This window comes from Pan paniscus, chromosome 2 (assembly GCF_029289425.2).
Source record: "Pan paniscus chromosome 2, NHGRI_mPanPan1-v2.0_pri, whole genome shotgun sequence".
Classification (NCBI taxonomy): Eukaryota; Metazoa; Chordata; class Mammalia; order Primates; family Hominidae; genus Pan; species Pan paniscus.
In genome coordinates, this window is record NC_085926.1 from 139,692,770 (window position 1) to 139,711,965 (window position 19,196).

Genomic DNA, 19,196 nt, shown 5'->3' on the forward strand with positions numbered 1-19,196 from the left:
AAAAAAGAAAATTAATAGAGAAGATATCAAGGTGCTGGACACTGTTAGAGGGATAATATTTTCCTTTCTCACAGGAATCAGAATACCTACCACCAGTCAGGTGCTGTGACTCACGCCTGTAATCCCAACACTTTGGGAAGCCAAGGTGGGAGAATCCCTTGAGGCCAGGAGTTTGAGACCAGTCTAGGCAACATAGCAAGACTTTGTCTCTTAAAAAAAAAAAAAAAATTACCTGGGCATGATGGTATGCACCTGTAATCCCAGCTACTCAGGAGGCTGAGGCAGGAGGATTGCTTGAGCCTGGGAGTTTGAGGCTGCAGGTAGCCGTGATCACACCACTGCACTCCAGCCTGAGTGACAGAGCAAGACCTTGTCTCTAAACAAACAAACAAACAAAAAACGAGAACAAAAACAAATAATACCTACTGCCTATTTTAATAGAACTGGAGGCTGTAATTGAATTTAGAACTTTGGACATGAGTCTTCCAAGTGGGTAACTGTTCCCTGGGTATGAGCTGTGCCTCCCTGGGGGGGCACAGGCCCTTTCTCGCCACTGAAGGACACTGGGTAAAGTACTTTGGATGTTGTTCTACAGGCAGTAGGGAGCCATTGAAGGTTTTTGAACAAGAAAGTGCCATGACCAGAGTGATTCCTTAGGAAGATGATTCTGACACTATCTAAGATGAAAGAGAAAGAGACTAGAGCTGGGGAGAAACAGGAACCCGCCAAGAGCTACTGTAATAATCCACATATGAGGTAATGCGGGCCTGAGGCTGGGTCCTGGGCTCTAAACAGAGCTCAGCCCCCTGGCCTCTTACCTGGGCTCCATCAAGATCCAGACCTTTACATGCTTCTCTTAAAATGGGGCTGTCCTCAGTGGAGGGCTAGGGGACAGAGAACAGCTCCTAGAACACGGTGACTTCTGCCCCGTGGGGTCTCCTGGCAGCTGGTAGCTGGGTAGTGACTCCGGGAGGTGCTTCAAGGATGGAAAGGAGCAGGTCTGCCCAGGTTTGAGAGACTGAGGCAGACACGCAAGGAGAGGCCGGGGCTGAAGAGCATTGGCCTGGGAGGCTGAAACCTGAGTTCTTGTCCCAGCTTCATCACTCATTCACCATGTGTGCCCTCTCAAGTGGGCCTTAAGACGTCTCTGCAATTGCTACCACTTTTGAGTCTATGAGATAGTCTTTGAATTATCTGGAGGAAAGAAGTTTGCTGGTTTGAAACAAAGTCTCATTCTGACGCCCAGCCTGGAGTGCAGTGGCGTGATCTCAGCTCACTGAAACCTCTACCTCTCAGGTTCAAGCACTACTACGCCTGGCTGAGGTTCAAGCGCCACCATGCCTGGCTAATTTTTGTATTTTTAGTAGAGATGGGATTTCACCATGTTGGCCAAGCTAGTCTTGAACTCCTGGCCTCATGTGATCAACTTGCCTCAGCCTCCTAAAGTACTGGGATTGCAGGTGTGAGCCACTGCACCTGGCCTAGGAGGAAAGAAGTTTTAAACTCAAAAGATGAACAGATAGAGTAGGTTACTGTGATTTACTGGACTATCAATCAGAGTTATTATGGGACAGAACTATGTTACTTCAGAAAAATGAAATTAACGGTTTACATAACTAGGAAGCCCTGGCCTGATCCAGGTGTCTGAGCAGTGTCCCTGGGAGTCTCTGTCTCTGTTTCCCAGCTTCGCTCTTCTCTGTGTTGCCCTCACTCTCAGGCAGGTACTCCCTGCCCGGGGGGCCACCAGTCGCCGCATACACTTCCTACCAACTGAACCACTCCCACAGAGGGAAAACATTTTCTTTATGAATAGTTCCTTCACAGTTCCCAGAGAGGGCGCTCACTGGACAACTCAGGTCACATGTCCAACCACAACCAAGCCCATTGGCCGAGACTAGATCACTGCCTGTCCCAGGAGCCAGAGGAAGGTCTGTCCCACGTAAATCTCATGGATCGAGAGCAGAAGAATGTGTTCCCCACAGGAAAATCACAATGCAAAAGATGGGGACTGGACGCCAAATGGGCAAAAAAACAAAACAAAACAAAACACAAAACAGTGGAGGCCCCTAATAACTGCTGTTACCTCAATGGTTTGAAAAGTTTAGAACCTTTCTGACCCCTTAATCACGGGATGATGAGACCTAAGAGTTCCAAGTAGGTAACTCTTTTCTACATATGAGCTGAGCCTCTTGGGACCCTTTACAAAAAGATTCTGAGTTAGGTACTGTTCTGAGCTCCATTGTACAGGTATTGAAATTGAGACCCAAAGTCACAGTACTAGTATGTGATATGATTCCAGGCACATCAGATTTAAAAGCGCTCACAGTTTTGACTCCACCTTATTGAGTTCATGCACATGGCAACATATAGCCTTATTTTTTTTTGTTTGTTTGTTTGAGACAGAGTCTCGCTCTGTAGCCCAGGCAGGAGTGCAGTGGCACGATCTCAGCTCACTGCAACCTCCGTCTCCCAGGTTCAAGTGATTCTCCCGCCTCAGCCTGCCGTGTAGCTGGGATTACAAGCGCATGCTACCACGCCCAGCTAATTTTTTGTACTTCTAGTAGAGACGGGGTTTCACCGAGTTAACCAGGGTGGTCTTGATCTCCTGACATGATCTGCATGCCTCGGCCTCCCAAAGTGCTGGGATTACAGGCCTGAGCCACCGCACCCAGCCAGCATTATGGTTTTTAATGCTATAAAAGGCTTTTCACTTAGTAAGACTCAGACAGAATAAGTGCATGTGATGACATTAGCATATCTTCCCAGTCTGGTCTGATATGGACACCAACCACAAGCCTAGCTGAACCTCTAAGAAAGGAAGACTTCAGAAAAGGATCAGCCCCACCTACACAGGGAATGATGGCCATTAATATTTCAGAGCCAGCTTCTTACCCATAGGTGCAGCACAATTAAACATGTTCCAGCCACTGTCTACATGCACTTTTTTTTTTTTTTTTAGATGGAGTCTTGCTCTGTTGCCCAGGCTGGAGTGCAATGGCACAATCTTGGCTCACTGCGACCTCTGCCTCCGGGGTTCAAGCAATTCTCATGCCTCAGCCTCCTGAGTAGCTGTCATTATAGGCACCCACCACCACACTCGGCTAATTTGTGTATTTTTAGTAGAGTCGGGGTTTCACCATGTTGGCCAGGCTGGTCTGGAACTCCTGACCTCAGGTGATCTGCCCACCTCGGCCTTTCAAAGTGCTGGGATTACAGGCGTGAGCCACCGCACCCGGTCAACATGCACTTTTAATAAATGTGATAAGCACTTCTGCCTGTGCTCAGTTGACATCTACATGCACACAGTGAAACTAGTTTGCTTCATTGTAAAAGTTTCCAAGTAAATATAATAGGAATATTGGGGAGTGAGGATCATGCTTGTACTTTTTAAATTCAGAATTCTATTTGGTGAGCAGTGACCTTCAGGTATTATGCAATATGAGTCTTTAAAATTTGCTATTTTGTTAGGAATGGGAATGAGGTTAGAATAGTGACCCAGAAGCTTGTTACATGTTTAGATACCTGGTCCTGCCTTGAAGTCTCTGACCAACTCCTCACATTCAGAGGGATAATGGGAGACAGAGGTTTGGTATTATATTTATTTCGAAGCATCTATTGTACCAAATACAATGCTACAGACATACTGGAAAGGTGATTTTTAAAAGACCTCTGAACATGTTTTCTTGGGAGTTAATGCCTCCATATGTCACAACCATCATGACCATGCCCCCCAGTTTTTTTTCTTTAAGTGCTCACTTCTGAGATCTAGCTTAAGAAAGACATACAGGAGAGGCATTCTGGTCACATGAGGCATGAAGTCATGGTCACACTTTGGCCTGACCAAAAGGATTACCACCAGCATTGACCAAATTTAATTCCTACTAACTTTTGACCCCTACAGAAATTTGAAATCTATTCTTAAATTATTTACCACTACCAAGGGCATTCAAAAATATTCATTACAGTCTGTAATTACTTTTAACATTCCTTCATCCAAAAGGCATGCCTTTATTCATTCACTCACTCACTCACTTGTTTATTCAACTTAACATGTATCAAGTGTTTCCCACATGCCAGGACTGTTCTAAATATGAGGGATAGCCAGGTGCCGTGGCTCATGCCTGTAATCCCAGCACTTTGGGAGGCCAAGGTGGGCAGATCACTTGAGGTCAGGAGTTTCAGACCAGCCTGGCCAACATGGTGAAAACCTGTATCTACTAAAAATACAAAAATTAGCTGGGTGTGGTGGCGGGCGCCTATAATCCCAGCTACTTGGGAAGCTGAGATAGGAGAATCGCTTGAACCCGGGAGGCGGAGGTTGTAGTGAGCCGAAATCATGCCATTGCACTCCAGCCTGGGAGACAGAGCGAGACTCCATCTAAAAAAAAAAAAAAATTGAGGGATAGAAGGAAGAGCAGAAAATGGACATGATTCCTGCCTTCATGAAGCTTACAGTCTAGTGGGGAAGATAGAACTTAATAAACATTCAGACTGGGCGTGGTGGCTCATGCCTGTAATCCCAGCACTTTGGGAGGCCGAGGTGGACAGATCACTTGAGGTCAGGAGTTCGAGACCAGCCTGGCCAACCTGGTGAAACCCTGTCTCTACTAAAAATACAAAAAATTAGCTGGGCATTGTAACACATGCCTGTAGTCCCAGCTACTTGGGAGGCTGAGGCAGGAGAATCGCTTGAACCCAAGAGACGGAGGCTGCAGTGAGTGGAGATCATGCCACTGCACTCCAACCTGGGCAACAGAGCAAGATTTTGTCTCAAAAAAAAAAAAGGGAACTTAATAATCATTCAAATAAGTATTAAATATCACTTATGATAAATGCTGGGAAGACATGGTACATTGGGCTCTCCAAGGAGGATTTGACTTAATATGTGAAAATCAAAAAGTAAACCACATGGGAAATTCAACTTACATGATACTAGAAGGAAAGGAATTCACTCAGCAAAGAGGTTCCGGTGGTGTCTCAGATTGGGCTCCCTGGAAACAGACTGAGACAGATTTACACATGGAAGATATTGGGGAGCTATGATATTGTGAAATATGTGTTTGGTCTTCATCCCATTTTCTGGCATACAGCTCCGAATCTTCAAAGTGAAAAGCATCTTTTTGTATATTAATGAGTTGACTGATGGCTGGCAGCCCCTAGGAAGCTGCAGGATGGAGACTGGTCACCAGGAAAGCCAAGGTAGGATTAGAGGTTAGGACTTTCAGCCTATCCCCCAATGGCCAATGATTTTATCAATCATGCCTGTGTAATGAAGCCTCCATAAAAACCCAAAAGGGCAGGGTTCAGAGAGCTTCCTGATAGCCAAACACGTGGAGGCTTCCAGGAAGATGAACAAGAACACATCCACGTGCTGGGAGTGTGGCTCACCCCAGCTCCATGGGGACAGAAGCTTCTGAACTTGGGACCCTTCCAGACTTGGTCCTGTATGACTCTTCATTTGGCTGCTTATTTGTGTCATTTAAAATGTCCCTTATAACAAACCAGAAAACATAAGTGTTTCCCTGCATTCTGTGAGCTGCCGTGGCAAATTAATTGAACCCAAAGAGAGGTTTGTGGGGACCTCAATTTATAGCTGGTGGGTCAGAAGTTTTGAAGGCCTGGACTTGCCACTGGCATTCAAAGCCTGGAGGCAGCCTTGGGGACTGAGCCCTCACCCTGTGGGACCTGGCACTGTCTCCAGGAGATAGTGTCATAATGGATTTGAATTAGAGGACATCCAGCTCGCATCTGCTGCAGAATGGATTGCTGGCTGGTTTGTGTTTTGAGAGTATTGTGGGAGAAACTGAGTTTGTTTCTTCTACTCAGGAGTGCTCTCCTGAGATGCAGCCATGAGGAAGGCAGGACTGGGCAGAGAGAACCTCACCCCTAGTGCGGCAGGCGGTGGGGACTAAGACCTCAGCCATCCTTCAGGGAGCTCTGGAGTTGGGATGACTCTTCTGAGTTGTCCCAAATTGAGGTGGGGTCCAGACTTGTGTATCCCTAAGGATGCAGTCAGTGACTGTGAGTAGCTGCCGGAAGGGGACGGAAGCCTGGGATGCCATCCCTGCTGCAGAGGGCAGTTCCCAGGGAGGGGTGCAGCTGTGAGCCATCAGCAAGCAGTGGCCCCAGCCAGGCATGGCTACATAAATTTGGGGGCTCACTGTGAAATAAAAACATAGGGCCTCTTCTTCAAATACCAGGAAAAAGCCTCCTTTCATGCTCTATTTTTCAACCAGCTATGGGGTTTGGATTTGCTATTTAATGTCATACTTCCCCAGGCTCTGGGATACTCAAAGAGTGAGTAGAGACCCTCACAGACACCCAGGGCTCCAACCCACGACTGGACCTGAGGAAGCATGTGCCTGACCCCAGCCCTCCCTGCACCTGAGTCCAGGCCCCTACCAGGCAGAAAGTGGCAATAGTCACTGGGTGAGGGTGGGGGTAGAAGTGGGAGGTGGGGAAGCAGACAGCCATGAACCCATCCCGGGGAGGCAAGCAGGTGGCAGGAGGGGGACTGTGTGAGCTGAGGCTCCAAGTACGGCTCCATCGGCTTATTGGACTTCACTTAAAAGACACAAATTCAAAGATAAATGATTACAAACAGCATTAAACCCCAGTAAAGGTATGCCTCTGAGCACAAGGCCCTGTCCAAGGGCACTGGAAACTGGCCTGGCACCAGCAGCTGGAGGGTGGGGGCCAAGAACCTGAAGAGGGGATTGGAGCCAAGTAGCCCCCACAGGTGGGGAAGAGCATTTCAGGCCATGGGAATAGTCTGGGCAAGTATCTCTTGCTTTAGGGGAAATGAAAAGGAAGCCAGGAAATGAAAGCACATCGTAAGAGGAAATGTGGTTCAAATGAAGATGGAGAGGTGGCAGGGGCCAGACGGAACCTGGCATTATGGGCCATGTTAAGGACTTTGGGTGATCGTCTCTGATCACTGGAAAAGCTGTGGCAGGGTTTCATGAAGGAGACAACATGTTTCAAATTTTGTTTTGAAAAGATTACCCCAGGTGAAGTGAAACAGATTGGAGGAGATTCAGGTAGTTTGTGGTCTTTGTAATCCAGGTAAGAGGTGATGGGGCTCAGACCACAGAGGGAGTAGTGGAGACAGAATGCAGTGGATGAATTGGGGCGATATAATATTTCAGAGTGAATAGGCCTCAGTGATGGTTTGGATACGGGGTTAAGGGAGATGGGGTGTCAAGAATGATTTGTTAGATAAGGCTGTGTCACAAGCACAGACTTAGACCCTGAGTACTAAACAGGGAACCAGGCAAACAAAGACCCTGAATACTAAACAGGGAACCAGGCAAACAAATGCCTGCCTTCGTGAAGTTCCAGGAGAGGAAAGGGATGGACAAGGACATGGGCAGTGATAATACGGTGTGATCAGGGTTGTCTGAGCTGGGTACATAGGAAGGGCACCCAGCCCAACATGAGGACCTGGAGTCACAGGGTCAGGAAGGGCTTCCAAGGGGAAGGGACAACCAAGCTAAGACTTAAAAGACATGAAGCCAGACAGGTAAAGAGGAAGGAGCATGCGCTAGGTAAAGGGATCAGCAGAGCTCAATAGTCCTCAATGGCGGGTGATTGTGCCAAACTTCCTGGGGATACTTGGCAATGTCTGGAGACAGTTTTGGTTGTCATGACTGGGGAACTGCTACCAGCATCTAGTGGGTAGAGGCCAGGGATACTGCCAAACATCTTACAATGAATAGCACAGCCCCCAACACAAAGCATATTCAGCCCACAACATCCACAGTGCCACACTTGAAAACCCTGGCATAAAGGCCTCGCAGCACAAGGCCTGAGGCTCAGTCGCAGAACAGAGTGGCTTTGCAGCTGGCTGCAGTGTGGAGTCATGAGGTGGGAGGGGTGACTAACGATACAACTAGAGAGTTTAGCAGACACCAGGCCCTAGGGGCTGGAGGAGTTGCACAAGGGGAGTTTGAACCTATTGGCAAGGGTGCTGGGGAACCGATGAAAGGTTTTTAGCAGGGAAGTGACAAAATCAATCTTGGGGCCAGGTGTGGTGGCTAATGCCTGTAATCTCAGCATTTTGGGAGGCCAAGGCACAAGGATTACTTGAGCCTAGCAGATGGACACCAGCCTGGGCAACAAAGCGAGACTCTGCTCTATGTTAAAAAAAAAATAGCCTTGGAATTACAATCAAAGAGAAGGAGTTAGAATGAGCATAGAAAGGCTGGGAGGGAAGCAGAGGACTCAGGGAACTGTGGGCTTGCACATTGTCTAATGGAGTCACAGGAGTAAGGAGAGGCTGGGCCAGGGGGTCTGCAGGATGCGGCAGGAGGGGGCTGTCATGTGAGATGATACAGTTCAGGGACCTAATGGTTGCCGCGTCATCTAATCTAATATAGACACATGTTAGAAGCTCAGAGCATTCATTTAGATCATGCGCAGCTGATGAAATATAGTCCTGCAGGTCAAGGAGAAAGGAGCTTGAGCATTTGAATCCTGGTTCTGCCACTTACTCTGGCTGCTGTGTACAGATGTGCAGGCTGACTCCCTGCATGGGAGAGTGGGGGCTGACGTCACATGGGAGGCTGGTTTGCTCCACGCACCAAGACATTTGGAGTGCCTTCTAATTGGCACAAATGTACTCATGGGTTGGCCACAGCCCTGCACATGACCTTACGCAAGTCAGACTGCTTCTCTGAGCCTGCTTAATACTGCCTGCCTTTAGCGTTGATGAGAAGATTAAGAAACAAAGTAGATAAATGCCTAGCCGAGGGTCAGCCACTTGGTAGGCACTCAAGAAATGATTGTACAAGAAGCTCCAGACCTTCAGTCACAATCCCCGCTGTGGCAATTGTTTCTGCCTCACCTGACAGGCACTGTAGTTGCTCAGGTGACCTCTGCAGCTGTGCTTTGTTCTCTGCGAGGCACAGGGAGCCAGCGGGACCCCAAGGCTGCAGCAGTGGGCAGTGGGTGAGCAGCTTGCATCTGGGTTGAGCCAAGCAGACACTCACAGTTGTCTTGCTTCCTCACAGCTGTGTGGGGTTTCATTTGTGGTTTTCTTCTGAGCATCTTAGAGGCACCGTGGAAAGTATGCCTCAGCCTGCTGCCAGAGAGATTCATAGCACATGAAACCACTGAAGAACACGCTCAAGTGAAAGAATGGGAACTATTGATCTCTGACCATGTGCCAGGCCCTGCCTTTCAGTCTGATGGAGTCTTGTGTAGCTGTCCTGCCTGAGACAACCAGAACCCAGGCATGGCAACAACAGCCACTAATACATACTGTGGTAGCAGGCCTGCTGTGCGCCAGGTTTTGGGTCGACACCCAATCTGTTTTATCGTTTTAATCTTCGTCACAGTCCCATAAGGCAAGAACTGTTGAGGCTCAGAGGGGTTGAGTAAGCGGCTGTGGGTGACCAGCTTATAACTGGTAGAGCTGGGATCTGAACTACAGCAAACCAACGCCAGTGTGGGAGCCATTTCACCCCAGACTCTATGCCTGCAAAAAGTGTTATTGTGACGACCCCTCTTTTGGGCTCCCTGTGTGGGCTCTCTGAAATGGGTGTCCTTCCAGGGGTGTCAGGGAGAGCAGGAAGCCGCCTCTGATGGGATGCGCCCTCCCCGCCCAGGAAGTGGCGGCAGAAAGCGAGCCCTGAAAAGCCAGGGGCAGGAGCGGCCTCCGCGCGACACTGCGGCGCTCCTGATTCTGCGGCCTGGGGCCGAGCACGCGGGGCGGGCGGAGCCTCGAGCTAAGTCCCCTGGGGTCCCAGGGCCGCATTCCTCCGAGGTCTGCAAAGGCCACTGCTTAAAGGCGCAGAGGAGCAGCTGGGAACGAGAACAAAGCGGCCAGGCCCCCCTCGGAGGAAGGAAGGAGAGAGCCCCAGGAAACAGCTGATAGCGCTAAGCTCAGCTTGTTTTTTTCCTCTGCTCAACAGTTCTCCTGCCACGGCAAACAAAAGATGTACATTCTGATTCCCTCTTCTGTTTGGATTGTGCTGTCGACTGGATCTGGTTTGTGATGAGCTGGGGGAAGAGGCATCCGCGGGCGATTTCTGGCTCGGCGTGCCAGTGTGCTTTTGCTGGGCCGCGCCGGGATCACGGAGCTTCCTCTCCGGCTCCTTTCTCCCCGTCTGCGTCGCTAATCCAGCCTGGCCCGGCCACCCCAAGGGAAGACACGGCCGTTTCTTTTGATAGTGGAATTGGAGGTTGCCAAGTTTTCAGATTTAATGGGAGGTGGAGGGTTGCTTGTGTCCTTGACCTTGAAGGACCTGCGCACACTCATACTTTTTCATGGACTTGTAAAACTGTTAAGAGGTGAACTGTGCCCTCTCAGCTCCACCAGAAGCCCCTCCCTGTTCTCTGCACTGCGAAGGTCACAGTCTGGTTCCTGGTTGTCCAGACCCACACTGGGACTCTGTCCAGGGCCAGCCTGGGCCCTGCCAGTTCGGTTCAGAGTGACAGCTACAGGGTCAATGGAAGAGGCCAGCACCCAACAGCAAGAACAATGTAGGGGGTATCTGGACGGGCTTGGGATCTTAATCACACCTTAAGGTGTCTACCTTCCCCAATGTCTGGACACCTGTTGGTGACAGGTGGCCCTGATGGGACTAAGCTTGAGATTACTGTACTAGAAGGACTTCCCGCTGCCCCTGAGGGGATGGAGGAGGGGCACTGGCACTGCCAGGCGTCCTAAACCCCGTGAGGTCTGTTGTTCGATGTCGCCCAATGCTGGGTATACTTGGTTTTTGCCTGACCAGGTGTTGACTGTGTGGGTCTGGAAAGGGCACCATAAAACCCAAAGTAAAATAAGGTAAAACCCAGAAAAGGATAAAACACATACACACACACACACCCACACACCCCTCCACTAAGAGGTGCTGATACTCGGGCAATCCCTACAGCCCTGGGCATGGCGGTTCTGGTCACATGCACTGAAGGAGATGGTTCTGATGCTGCTGAGACAGAGGCGCAGGGCCCTGTGTAACTGCAGGAGTTAAACCCAGCTGTAAGAGGTCAGCGTGGTTGGACCTGCTCCACGCTGCTTGGCGCGTTCTCTCCTCCCACCCTACTCTGAGGAGGCAGTTCACATGCAGAAGACAAATGGCATAAAGGGCAGGCAATTAATTTTTTCAGCTGGAGGCTGCAATGGAATGTGGGTGCTTAAAGTCTGGCGTGCGCCTCTAATTCCATTCTCCTCAGTGAAATACCTCCGCTCTTCAAGGAGGTGGTGCCCTTCAAAGCTCCATGGCTGACATTTTCTGTCTTTAGGACCAAGAGGTGAATTTAGTCCTGAAAGTTATTTGGAATGAATCTAAGGCCTTCCTGCACGCTGTCTCATGCTCTTTCCACTACACCAGGGGGTCTACAGTGCTGTAAAGATGGCAGGCCAATTCTTTACTTATTTCCTTGGGGAGGTGGTTGCAGAGCATGGCCCAGGGTCTGGTCCCATCTCCCAGAACCCTCTGCTGTGTGGAGCAGCCAAGCCAGCCTGAAACAGGCAAAAAAATGGAGAATTCACTGGGATAAGGGGAAGGGAAACATCTTTAGCAAGAATGCTAAAGATCAAGGACTTAGTACTGGGCAGATGGGGAGAGGGAAGAAGGGGACTCTACAAGGGAGAAAAGAAATCCTGAAGGGAACTTGGAGGGGTAAGAAAAAGTCACTTCACCTACTTCTATAGAGGCGGAATAATGTAGTAGTGAAAAGCGCAGGCCAGGGCAGGCATGGTGGGTCACGCCTGTAATCCCAGCCCTTTGGGAGGCTGTGGCGGATGGATCACAGGAGGTCGGGAGTTCGAGACCAGCCTAGCTAACATGGTGAAACCCTGTCTCTACTAAAAATACAAAATTAGCCGGGCGTGGTGGTGGGCGCCTGTAATCCCAGCTACTCAGGAGGCTGAGGCAGGAGAATCACTTGAACCTGGGAGGTGGAGGTTGCAGTGAGCCAAGATCATGCCACTGCACTCCAGCCTGGGTGATAGAGTGAGGCTCGGTCTAAAAAAAAAAAGGTGCAGCCTGTGTGTGATTCTTAGGTTGGTGATCTTAGGCAAGATTTAACCTCTGTATTGTTCAGTCTCCTAATCTGCAAAATGGACGCTATCTCATAGGGTTACTATGGAGATCAAATGAGGAATTCACATAAAGCACTAACGAAAATATTTAGCATGGAATAAGCACTCAATAATGTTTTCCATTATTATTTCCAATTTTTCTCTCAGCATGTGTTTCACAATCCTTTGTTCATGGCAAGGTATGTTGTCCACTTTCACCCTACACCTTCTACTGAGCAACTTAGGTTTATCCAGTATCCTCATTAGTAACTTTAATCCTTAATGTCACTCACCTTTGAAATGTGCTCATTGGACGGGTGCCACACAGAGCAAGCTCGCAATAAATGTTGCTGAATAGAACTTACTGACTGCCACTGACTTAACTTCGTTTGGATGTTGTTTATAGTCTCTTTATGCCTCTGCCACCCCAGCAGAGTCATAAAGAACCAGATAGAAGCAGGACCCAAGAACATGAGGCCCAAAGGAGAGCTGTGTGAAGTGAAATACTATATTCAGGGAGACCCTCAGCTCCTTCCCATCTCAGTTCCCCAAATGAGAGCAAGCAGGCTGATACTTCTCAGGTGGGGTATGGAGATATCCCACCTGATCCCTCTTGTCAGTTGATAAGCTGGACTCCACATAGCTTATAGTCAGCTTTTTGGTGCTTCACTCTTAAATATGAATGACTAGACAAAGATCAATTGTCATTTGTAAAAAAAAAAAAAAAACAAAAAACCTCTTCAAAATGAAAGACAGAACCAAAACAATCAGAGGAAAAGAACTTGTAGAAAACAGGAACGATGCAGGGAATAGAAGAGACTATTTTTTAAAACTTGTAATTATTATCTTTTGAGATTAAAGAGAAGATAAGGCCTCCATGAAACAAGAACAAATGCTATAAATCAAGGAACATTCAGAGAACAACAAGGACATTTGGAAATAAAAAATATGTAAATACATTTGCAGAAAAACATGGACAAATCTTAAAGATATGTTAAATACAATAAGTCAGACATGAAAGAATACATACTATACTGTACCATTTATACAACATTCAAGGACAGACAAAACTAATCTATAGTAACAGAAATCAAAAAGTGTTTGCCTGAGAAGTGGCGAGGACTGACTGGCAAGGGGCACAAGGGAACTTTCTGGACAGACAGAAATGTTTTATATCTTGTTTGGGTGGTATTAATGAGGGCATATTTAATTATTAAAATTCATTGAGCTGAATAAGAACTGTACACGTTATTGTATATTAATTATGTATCAATAAAATCATATTGGCAAAAATGAAAAGTTAAGTAGAAGAATTAAGCCTCTATGTCTAGCCATCAGTTTACAAGAAATGCATGGGCTGAGTGCAGTGGCTCTCACCTGTAATCCCAGCACTTTGGGAGGCCGAGGCGGGTGGATCACAAGGTCAGGAGATCGAGACCATCCTGGCTAACATGGTGAAACCCCGTCTCTACTAAAAAATACAAAAAATTAGCCGGGTGTGGTGGCAGGCGCCTGTAGTCCCAGCTACTCGGGAGGCTGAGGCAGGAGAATGGCGTGAACCCGGGAGGCGGAGCTTGCAGTGAGCCAAGATTGCGCCACTGCACTCCAGCCTGGGCGACAGAGTGAGACTCCGTCTCAAAAAAAAAAAAAAAAAAGAAATGCAAAGAACAGAGGAACATGTTAAATGACACCACAGGAATGCAGTCAGCAAAATCTGACTGTGGGAAACTACAGTTTGGCCCCTTTTTTTCAACAAAAACTTGCTAGGTGGGGAAAAAAGACAGAGGAGGAGCCTATAAAAGAGATTTAAGAGACAATCATTGTATGAACCACATTTGATCCAAATTTAAACAAAAGTTTAATGATTGTTTAAATGATTGTATGATTTAAGTTTAAATTTTACTTTTAAAAGTTTATAGGACAGTTGGTATACAAATATGTCCAGATAATATTAAATAATTATTCTTATTTTTTAAATGAGATAATGTTATTGTAGTGCTTTGTTTTAGTGTGTTTTCTAAGTGACCTTATCTTTTAGAGATTCATAGTGAAATACAAATGATGCATGACTAGAATAGTCAGGAGAAGTGGGAAGGGACATAGATGAGACAATATTGGCCATGTGTGGGTAATTGTTGAAGCCAGGTGAAGACTACTTTGGGTTTATTATTCTACGTCTGTTTTGTATATATTTGAAGTTTCCCATAATAAAATACTTTTTTAAAAATAGAAGAATTGGGGGAAAAATGGGGGAAGTCTCCCCCTGTGCCCCTCAAAAAGAAATAACAGACAAGAGTGGACATTAGGAGCAAAAGGTAAGAAACATAAAGGATAAGTTCAATATTTCTGAAAAAAAGAGAAGAGACAAAATGGAAGGGAGAAAATGATCAAAGAAATACTATGAGAGGCTGGTTGTGGTGGCTCATGCCTGTAATCCCAGCACTTTGAGAGGCCAAGGCAGGAGGATCCCAGAACTAGCCTGGGAAACAGAGAGAGACCCCGTCTGTACCAAAGAAAAAAAAATTAACCAGGCATGGTGGCATGCACCTGTGGTTCCAGCTACTCAGGAGGCTGAAGTGGGAAGACTGCTTGAGCCTGGGAGGTGGAAGCTGCAGTGAGCCACAATTGAACCACTGCACTTCCAACCTGGGTGACAGACTGAAACTCTCTTTCTCTCTTTCTCTGACACACACACACACACACACACACACACACACAGTGTGAGATAATTTCCCAGTGTAGACAGCCATTGGTTTCTGGATTGAGGGGCCAGCTGATAGCCATGATAGCCAGCACCGTGGATGATAAAAGCCCCACATCAAAGTATGTCCTTGAGAAATTTCATCATATTGGTGTACTGGACCACAAACCTCACACACCTTCCTACATTCCCTCTACTGCCTCCTTTTCTCTCCCTCTTGGACAGTTCTCTGTCAGCAGCATATCCAGGCTGCATTGCCCCTCCACTTTCAGAGCTGGATAAAACATCATCTGGATAAAACATCATCCTGTCGGGTATGGAGCCTTATTTCCTGGGCAGCTGCTAATCAACTGGATGACATGTCGGCAATATAGCTCTTCGGATAATCCCTGAGCAATGGAAACGGGAGATGGGAAGGACTGGGCAGCTGCATCCCCCTCATCCACTCTCTCCTGTGCTACCTCCTTGTGCCTCTTCCAGAAGACTCCCTTGTGCCTGACGAACCAGCAGCCAGCTGGGCATCACATCCCCCTTCCCTCACTCTCCTTTTCCCTTCTGCATATTCTATTATAAAATCTTCCAAGCATAGAGCAAAGTTGAAAGAATTTCAGAAAGAATTTCAGAAAAAATTCAGAAAGAATTTCACACGAGCACCTTTGAAATACCCATTACCTAGAGTTTATCACTGACATTTTTAACAGCTTTACTGAGATATAATTTAACTACTATAAAAACCATGCATTTAAAGTGTACTGGCTGGGCGCGGTGGCTCACGCCTGTAATCCCAGCACTTTGGAAGGCCAAAGAGGATGGATCACCTGAGGTCAGGAGTTTAAGACCAGCCTGGCCAACATGGTGAAACCCTGTCTCTACTGAAAAAAAAAAAAAAAAAGCCAGGCATGGTGGTGCACGCCTGTAGTCCCAGCTATTCAGGAGCTGAGGCAGAAGAATCGCTTGAACCTGGGAGGTGGAGGCTACAGTGAGCCAAGATCACGCCACTGCACTTCAGACGGCGACAGATGTCTCAAAAAAAAAAAAAAAAAGTACTGGTTTTTAGTATATTTACAGAGGTGTGCAAACATTACCACAATCAATTTTAGAACATTTTCTTCACCCCCAAAAGAAATCCCATATCCTTCAGCAGTCACTTCCATTACACTGCTCTTCCACCCCTAAGCAACCATTCATCTATTTTCTGTCTCTATGGAATTGCCTATATTAGACACCTCATATAAATGGAATCATGTAATACATGGTCATTTGTGACTAGCTTCTTCCATTTAGCATGTTTTCAAGGTTCACCCACGTTGAAGCATGTATCAGTACTTCATTCCTTTCTTCCCCACTCTCCCCTCCCCCAAGACGGAGTCTTGCTGTGTCATTCAGGCTGGGGTGCAATGGCACCATCTCGGCTCACTGCAACCTCTGCCTCCCAGGTTCAAGCTATTCTCCTGTCTCAGCCTCCCAAGTAGCTGGGATTACAGGCACGCCCAGCTATTTTTTGTATTTTTAGTAGAGACGGGTTTTCACCATGTTGACCAGGCTGGTCTCTTAACTCCTGATCTCGTGATCCGCCCGCCTCAGCCTCACAAAGTGCTGGGATTACAGGCATGAGCCACCACTGCCGGCTAGTACTTCATTCCTTTCTATGGCCAAATAATACTCCTTGTATATCATTAACATTTTACTAGATTTGCTTTATCAAATGTCCATCTATCCATCCTCTCTATCCATCCATGTAATCAATCTTACATCTTTTATTTTCGAGTAAACTCACTTCTCTTTTTTCCAAGCCCTTGCACCTTCAGCTTGCACACCTCTCAAATAAAGCTCATATCACTATCGTGTGCAAAGGAGGCTGGGAGAGATGTTGTCTTTAGTCATCTGGGATTTCGTGATAGAGGGAGGCAAAGGAAAAGGGAGACTGGGAATAGAGTCTGCTACCTTAGCATACAGTTTCTCAATCCCATCTCCCCTCCCCCCATGGCATGCCCCAAATCATGTATTCTAGAAACACCAAATTCCTTAAAGCTCCCTCAATACCTTACACTTTTTCTGACTCCATCTCTTGCACATGCTCATTACCTGGATAGCCTTCTAGGTGTTTCCCTCATATTCAGCCAGCTGTGGCTCTTCGGTGAAGTATTCTCAACACACACACACATACACACACTCACATAACACACACATACACATACACACATACACATACAGGCACTCACACACATACATACACACGCTCATACATACACACACTCACATACACACATGCACACATACACACACATACACATGCACAGATACACACATACACACATGCTCTCATACACACATGCACATTCACACATACACTCACCCTCACATACACATACATATGCACACTCACATGCACACATACACACATGCTCACATACACGCACACATACACACATGCACATACAAACATGCTCACATACACTCACATGCACACATACACATACACGCTCTCATACACATGCTCACATACACTCACATGCACATTAACACATACGCATGCTCACACACACATGCATACTCACACATACTCACATACACACATACACACCACACTCACATACACACACCCACTCGCACACACACATACACCCACACACGCATACACCCACTCACATACACACACTCATATGCCCACACACACACATACACACACAGGCACATACACTCACATACACACACAATCACATACACACACAATCAGATACACACACATGCACACACTGACCCCTTGGGCCCCCCTGCGCGTGCTCCACACTCTATTGAATCAACCTTCTGACCTGTCTGTCTCTACCAGTCTCTAAATCCTCAAGGGCAAGGGCCAGGCCTTACAGGTCTCGGTATCCCTGGAACTCATTGCAGGGCATGACTCAACAAATGTTTTCTGCATAGTGAATGGAAAACATCTAGTCATCGTCTTTGTCGTTATTTATTTAAAAACATGGCATGCACCAGGTGAGGCCCTGTGATAAGTGCCTGGATTTGGAGACAAAGATGAGTAAGACTGTGTCCTGGGCCTCAGAGGCGCCTACAGGACCCTTTTGTCTGGACAAATGCAAAACTGGACAAGACGCCAGGGCAACAGATGTAAACTGGGACTGTCCCAAGCAAACCGGAACATATGGTCACCCAAATTATATACCAGCTTCTCTGAAAACAGCACTGCCATGCTGACTCATGCACAGCCCGTTAGATCCTAGTCACTTCCAGAACTTTCTTGTTCAGGCCAATCACTCTTCATTAGTACTTGGATTATTCATGTTTTTTCTTGTTGTGATCCATGTAGAAATTATCCATGAAATTTCATATTTCTAAAGCATTACATTAAAAAATACTTAAGCAACTAGAAATAAAACACCTAATGCACAGCTCAACACTTTCTAATGTTTTCTTCGTAGAGACCGGGTCTCACAAAGTTACCCAGGCTAGAGTGCTGTGGCTCGTCTATCGCACTACAGCCTCGAACTCCTTGGCTGAAGGGATCCTCCCATTTCAGCCTTTTGAGTAGCTGGGACTACAGGCACACACCACTGCATCCAACTTTTCCAACCTTTCCTGAAGTACTGAAATGCATAGTTGTAATCAGTGGGTGACAATCATTACATATATAAATTCCTTGGTATTAACAATAGACTCTGGTTTATCATCTTATTGATGGGCCTTTGGGTGTTTCCAGCTCGTGACCATTCTGAGTTAATGAAGTTATGAACATCTCAATATAGATTCCTTTTTCTTTCTTCTGAGTCTCTTCTTTGAGGTACATACTCCACAGTTAAATAATCTGGTTGAAAGACACGAACAATTTGTTACCTTTCGTTTCCCATTGCTCTCTGTCATATTGCTCTCTGAAAAGTCCGAGTCGGCCAGGCACGGTGGCTCACATCTGTAATCTCAGCACTTTGGGAGGCCGAGGCGGGAGGATCACTTGAGGTCAGGGGTTCAAGACCAGCCTGGCCAACATGGTGAAACCCCATCTCCACGAAAAATACAAAAATTAGCCAGGCGTGGTGGCAGGCACCTGTAATGCCAGCTACCTGGGAGGCTGAGGCAGGAGAACGGCTTGAACCTAGGAGGTAGAGGTTGCAGTGAGCTGAGATCAGGACACTGCATTCCAGCCTGGGTGACACAACGAAACTCCATCTCAAAAAAAAAAAAAAAAAAATATATATATATATATATATATACACACACACACACACATATATATTTGAGTAAATACATGTATTAAAATCAATGCAGCCATAAAAAGACAATTATTGCATGATTCCACTTATATGAGGTACCTAGAGCAGTCAAATTCATAGAGAGAGAAAGTAAAATGGTGGTTGCCTGGGGTTGAGGGGAGGAAGAATGGCAAGTTGTTTAATGAGTGTAAATTATCGGTTTTACAAGATGAGTAGTTCTGGAGATTGGTTGCACAACAGTGAGAATGTA

General features: G+C 46.8%; 1 protein-coding gene across 1 annotated transcript in view; it reads left to right on the forward strand.

Annotated features, from left to right (window-relative positions):
* The window catches only part of GRK7 (G protein-coupled receptor kinase 7), a 56,367-nt gene that overhangs the window by 23,937 nt on the left and 13,234 nt on the right, over nt 1–19,196 (forward strand). The window lies entirely within an intron of this gene.